Below are 5,742 nucleotides of genomic sequence, written 5' to 3'. Positions count from 1 at the left end.
CACGGTGTCCAACGGTGTCCAACGATGTCCAACGGTGTCCAACGGTGTCCCACGATGTCTACCGATGTCCAACGGTGTCCAACGGTGTCCAACGGTGTCCAACGGTGTCCAACGGTGTCCAACGATGTCCAACGATATCCAACGATGTCCAACGGTGTCCAACGATGTCCAACGATGTCCAACGGTGTCCCACGTTGTCCCACGTTGTCCCACGTTGTCCCACGTTGTCCCACGTTGTCCCACGTTGTCCCACGTTGTCCCACGTTGTCCCACGTTGTCCCACGTTGTCCCACGTTGTTCCACGTTGTCCCACGTTGTCCCACGTTGTCCCACGTTGTCCCACGGTGTCCAACGGTGTCCAACGGTGTCCAACGGTGTCCAACGATGTCCAACGGTGTCCAACGGTGTCCCACGGTGTCCAACGGTGTCCAACGGTGTCCCACTGTGTCCAACGTTGTCCCACGTTGTCCCACGTTGTCCCACGTTGTCCCACGATGTCCCACGTTGTCCAACGATGTCCAACGGTGTCCCACGTTGTCCCACGTTGTCCTACGTTGTCCCACGTTGTCCCACGTTGTCCCACGTTGTCCCACGTTGTCCCACGTTGTCCCACGGTGTCCAACGGTGTCCCACGGTGTCCAACGGTGTCCCACGGTGTCCCACGTTGTCCCACGTTGTCCCACGTTGTCCCACGTTGTCCCACGTTGTCCCACGTTGTCCCACGGTGTCCAACGGTGTCCAACGATGTCCAACGGTGTCCAACGGTGTCCCACGATGTCTACCGATGTCCAACGGTGTCCAACGGTGTCCAACGGTGTCCCACGGTGTCCAACGATGTCCAACGGTGTCCAACGATGTCCAACGGTGTCCCACGTTGTCCCACGTTGTCCCACGTTGTCCCACGGTGTCCAACGATGTCCAACGGTGTCCAACGATGTCCAACGGTGTCCCACGATGTCCAACGATGTCCAACGATGTCCAACGGTGTCCAACGGTGTCCCACGTTGTCCCACGTTGTCCCACGTTGTCCCACGGTGTCCAACGATGTCCAACGGTGTCCCACGTTGTCCAACGGTGTCCCACGTTGTCCCACGTTGTCCCACGTTGTCCCACGTTGTCCCACGTTGTCCCACGTTGTCCCACGTTGTCCCACGTTGTCCCACGTTGTCCCACGTTGTCCCACGTTGTCCCACGTTGTCCCACGTTGTCCCACGTTGTCCCACGTTGTCCCACGGTGTCCAACGGTGTCCAACGGTGTCCAACGGTGTCCAACGATGTCCAACGGTGTCCAACGGTGTCCCACGGTGTCCAACGGTGTCCAACGGTGTCCCACGGTGTCCAACGGTGTCCCACGTTGTCCCACGTTGTCCCACGTTGTCCCACGTTGTCCCACGATGTCCCACGTTGTCCAACGATGTCCAACGGTGTCCCACGTTGTCCCACGTTGTCCTACGTTGTCCCACGTTGTCCCACGTTGTCCCACGTTGTCCCACGTTGTCCCACGTTGTCCCACGGTGTCCAACGGTGTCCCACGTTGTCCCGCGTTGTCCCACGGTGTCCAACGATGTCCAACGGTGTCCAACGGTGTCCCACGGTGTCCCACGTTGTCCCACGTTGTCCCACGGTGTCCAACGATGTCCAACGGTGTCCAACGGTGTCCCACGGTGTCCCACGTTGTCCCACGTTGTCCCACGTTGTCGCACGTTGTCCCACGTTGTCCCACGTTGTCCCACGTTGTCCCACGTTGTCCCACGTTGTCCCACGTTGTCCCACGTTGTCCCACGTTGTCCCACGTTGTCCCACGTTGTCCCACGTTGTCCCACGGTGTCCAACGGTGTCCAACGGTGTCCAACGGTGTCCAACGATGTCCAACGGTGTCCAACGGTGTCCCACGGTGTCCAACGGTGTCCAACGGTGTCCAACGGTGTCCCACGGTGTCCAACGGTGTCCCACGTTGTCCAACGGTGTCCCACGGTGTCCAACGGTGTCCCACGTTGTCCCACGTTGTCCCACGCTGTCCCACGTTGTCCCACGTTGTCCAACGGTGTCCCACGGTGTCCAACGGTGTCCCACGTTGTCCCACGTTGTCCCACGTTGTCCCACGTTGTCCCACGTTGTCCCACGTTGTCCCACGTTGTCCCACGTTGTCCAACGGTGTCCCACGGTGTCCAACGGTGTCCCACGTTGTCCCACGTTGTCCCACGTTGTCCCACGGTGTCCAACGATGTCCAACGGTGTCCCACGTTGTCCCACGTTGTCCCACGTTGTCCCACGTTGTCCCACGTTGTCCCACGTTGTCCCACGGTGTCCAGCGGTGACCAACGGTGTCCAACGGTGTCCAACGATGTCCAACGGTGTCCAACGGTGTCCCACGGTGTCCAGCGGTGTCCAACGGTGTCCCACGGTGTCCAACGGTGTCCCACGTTGTCCCACGTAGTCCCAAGTTATCCCACGTTGTTCCATGGTTTCCCACGTTGTCCCACGTCGTCCCACGTTGTCCCACGGTGTCCAACGATGTCCAACGGTGTCCAACGGTGTCCCACGGTGTCCAACGGTGTCCCACGTTGTCCCACGTTGTCCCACGTTGTCCCACGTTGTCCCACGTTGTCCAACGGTGTCCAACGGTGTCCAACGGTGTCCCACGTTGTCCCACGTTGTCCCACGTTGTCCCACGTTGTCCCACGTTGTCCCACGTTGTCCCACGTTGTCCCACGTTGTCCAACGGTGTCCCACGGTGTCCGACGGTGTCCCACGTTGTCCTACGTTGTCCCACGTTGTCCCACGGTGTCCAACGATGTCCAACGGTGTCCCACGTTGTCCCACGTTGTCCCACGTTGTCCCACGTTGTCCCACGTTGTTCCATGGTTTCCCACGTTGTCCCACGTTGTCCCACGTTGTCCCACGTTGTCCCACGTTGTCCCACGTTGTCCCACGTTGTCCCACGTTGTCCCACGTTGTCCCACGTTGTCCCACGTTGTCCCACGGTGTCCAACGGTGTCCAACGGTGTCCAACGGTGTCCAACGATGTCCAACGGTGTCCAACGGTGTCCCACGGTGTCCAACGGTGTCCAACGGTGTCCAACGCTGTCCCACGGTGTCCAACGGTGTCCCACGTTGTCCAACGGTGTCCCACGGTGTCCAACGGTGTCCCACGTTGTCCCACGTTGTCCCACGCTGTCCCACGTTGTCCCACGTTGTCCAACGGTGTCCCACGGTGTCCTACGGTGTCCCACGTTGTCCCACGTTGTCCCACGTTGTCCCACGTTGTCCCACGTTGTCCCACGTTGTCCCACGTTGTCCCACGTTGTCCAACGGTGTCCCACGGTGTCCAACGGTGTCCCACGTTGTCCCACGTTGTCCCACGTTGTCCCACGGTGTCCAACGATGTCCAACGGTGTCCCACGTTGTCCCACGTTGTCCCACGTTGTCCCACGTTGTCCCACGTTGTCCCACGTTGTCCCACGGTGTCCAACGGTGTCCAACGGTGTCCAACGGTGTCCAACGATGTCCAACGGTGTCCAACGGTGTCCCACGGTGTCCAACGGTGTCCAACGGTGTCCCACGGTGTCCAACGGTGTCCCACGTTGTCCCACGTTGTCCCACGTTGTCCCACGTTGTCCCACGATGTCCCACGTTGTCCAACGATGTCCAACGGTGTCCCACGGTGTCCAACGATGTCCAACGGTGTCCAACGGTGTCCCACGGTGTCCAACGGTGTCCCACGTTGTCCCACGTTGTCCCACGTTGTCCCACGTTGTCCCACGTTGTCCAACGGTGTCCCACGGTGTCCAACGGTGTCCCACGTTGTCCCACGTTGTCCCACGTTGTCCCACGTTGTCCCACGTTGTCCCACGTTGTCCCACGTTGTCCCACGTTGTCCAACGGTGTCCCACGGTGTCCAACGGTGTCCCACGTTGTCCTACGTTGTCCCACGTTGTCCCACGGTGTCCAACGATGTCCAACGGTGTCCCACGTTGTCCCACGTTGTCCCACGTTGTCCCACGTTGTCCCACGGTGTCCAACGGTGTCCAACGGTGTCCAACGGTGTCCAACGATGTCCAACGGTGTCCAACGGTGTCCCACGGTGTCCAACGGTGTCCAACGGTGTCCCACGGTGTCCCACGTTGTCCCACGTTGTCCCACGTTGTCCCACGTTGTCCCACGTTGTCCCACGTTGTCCCACGGTGTCCAACGGTGTCCAACGATGTCCAACGGTGTCCAACGGTGTCCCACGATGTCCAAGGGTGTCCCACGATGTTCACCGATGTCCAACGGTGTCCAACGGTGTCCAACGGTGTCCAACGGTGTCCAACGATGTCCAACGATGTCCAACGATGTCCAACGGTGTCCAACGATGTCCAACGATGTCCAACGGTGTCCCACGTTGTCCCACGTTGTCCCACGTTGTCCCACGTTGTCCCACGTTGTCCCACGTTGTCCCACGTTGTCCCACGTTGTCCCACGTTGTCCCACGTTGTCCCACGTTGTTCCACGTTGTCCCACGTTGTCCCACGTTGTCCCACGTTGTCCCACGGTGTCCAACGGTGTCCAACGGTGTCCAACGGTGTCCAACGATGTCCAACGGTGTCCAACGGTGTCCCACGGTGTCCAACGGTGTCCAACGGTGTCCCACGGTGTCCAACGTTGTCCCACGTTGTCCCACGTTGTCCCACGTTGTCCCACGATGTCCCACGTTGTCCAACGATGTCCAACGGTGTCCCACGTTGTCCCACGTTGTCCTACGTTGTCCCACGTTGTCCCACGGTGTCCCACGTTGTCCCACGTTGTCCCACGTTGTCCCACGGTGTCCAACGGTGTCCAACGGTGTCCAACGGTGTCCAACGGTGTCCAACGGTGTCCAACGGTGTCCCACGGTGTCCAACGGTGTCCAACGGTGTCCCACGGTGTCCAACGGTGTCCCACGGTGTCCCACGTTGTCCCACGTTGTCCCACGTTGTCCCACGTTGTCCCACGTTGTCCCACGTTGTCCCACGTTTTCCCACGTTGTCCCACGGTGTCCAACGGTGTCCAACGATGTCCAACGGTGTCCAACGGTGTCCCACGATGTCTACCGATGTCCAACGGTGTCCAACGGTGTCCAACGGTGTCCCACGGTGTCCAACGATGTCCAACGGTGTCCAACGATGTCCAACGGTGTCCCACGTTGTCCCACGTTGTCCCACGTTGTCCCACGGTGTCCAACGATGTCCAACGGTGTCCAACGATGTCCAACGGTGTCCCACGATGTCCAACGATGTCCAACGATGTCCAACGGTGTCCAACGGTGTCCCACGTTGTCCCACGTTGTCCCACGTTGTCCCACGGTGTCCAACGATGTCCAACGGTGTCCCACGTTGTCCAACGGTGTCCCACGTTGTCCCACGTTGTCCCACGTTGTCCCACGTTGTCCCACGTTGTCCCACGTTGTCCCACGTTGTCCCACGTTGTCCCACGTTGTCCCACGTTGTCCCACGTTGTCCCACGTTGTCCCACGTTGTCCCACGTTGTCCCACGTTGTCCCACGTTGTCCCACGTTGTCCCACGTTGTCCCACGTTGTCCCACGGTGTCCAACGGTGTCCAACGGTGTCCAACGGTGTCCAACGATGTCCAACGGTGTCCAACGGTGTCCCACGGTGTCCAACGGTGTCCAACGGTGTCCCACGGTGTCCAACGGTGTCCCACGTTGTCCCACGTTGTCCCACGTTGTCCCACGTTGTCCCACGATGTCCCACGTTGTCCAA

This window comes from Bombus terrestris, unplaced genomic scaffold (genome assembly GCF_910591885.1).
Source record: "Bombus terrestris unplaced genomic scaffold, iyBomTerr1.2, whole genome shotgun sequence".
Classification (NCBI taxonomy): domain Eukaryota; kingdom Metazoa; phylum Arthropoda; class Insecta; order Hymenoptera; family Apidae; genus Bombus; species Bombus terrestris.
This window is presented reverse-complemented; position numbering follows the sequence as displayed.